This window comes from Delphinus delphis, chromosome 4 (genome assembly GCF_949987515.2).
Source record: "Delphinus delphis chromosome 4, mDelDel1.2, whole genome shotgun sequence".
Lineage (NCBI taxonomy): Eukaryota > Metazoa > Chordata > Mammalia > Artiodactyla > Delphinidae > Delphinus > Delphinus delphis.
The window spans coordinates 142982399-142983340 of NC_082686.1; the positions used below are offsets into that span (position 1 = coordinate 142982399).

The 942-nt window shown below is 43.9% G+C and overlaps 1 pseudogene; it reads left to right on the forward strand.

Annotated features, from left to right (window-relative positions):
- Window positions 1-219: 219 nt before the first annotated feature.
- LOC132424343 (large ribosomal subunit protein uL23-like) lies at window positions 220-679 on the forward strand (annotated as a pseudogene).
- The last annotated feature ends 263 nt before the right edge of the window (window positions 680-942 follow it).

Genomic DNA, 942 nt, shown 5'->3' on the forward strand with positions numbered 1-942 from the left:
ATTTTTCTCTAGTTCCTTTCCCTAATTAATCTTTCTCCATAGCACAGATCGCAACATGATTATCATTCCTTATTCATACAGGTATTGTCTTATTTCTCCTATTGGAATGTCAGCTCAATCAGGGCAGAGTTTTTGTCCTATTCACCACAGTAATCTCAGAATCTAGAACAGCACCTGGCACTGTTATGAAAAGGAAAGAAAGACACCCTTTTCACGAAGATGGTGCTGAAGGCGAAGAAGGAAACCCCGCCCCTCTCAAAACTGCAGCCAAAGCAAAGGCTTTGAAGGCCAAGAAAGCAGTGTCGAAAGGCATCCACAGCCACAAAAAAAAAAATCCAGATGTCACCTACCTTCTGGCAGCCCAAAACGTTGCAGGAGGCAGCCCAGATATCCTCGAAAGAGCGCCCCTGGGAGAAACAGGCTTGACCACTATGCCATCATTAAGTTCCCCGTCACCACCCAGTCAGCCATGAAGAAGAGAGACGACAGCAACACACTTGTGTTCGTTTTGGTTGTCAACACCAACAAGCACCAGATTAAACAGGCTGTGAAAAATCTCTATGACGTTGACCCGGCCAAGGTCAGTGCCCTGATCAGGCCTGATGGAGAGAAGGCATATGGTCCACTGGTTCCTGACTATGATGCTTTGGATGTTGCCAACAAAATTGGGGTCATCTAAGCTGAGTCCAGCGAGCTCATCCTAAATATGAAAATTTTCACTCTTGAAAGAAAGAGAGGAAGGAAGGAAGGGAAGAAGGAAGGAAAGAGGCACATTTCCAGCCTACTTAGAATGACAGGTGATCTGATCTGATAAACATCATCTGGTGGAAATTATGGTCATTTTGATGATGAAGAAAAAAAGAAGTGGTTCTATGTTAAGAGATTCTTTCTTGGACTTTGTGAAAGACTCAGGAACTATCTTTTCCTCAAGTGGAGTTTCTT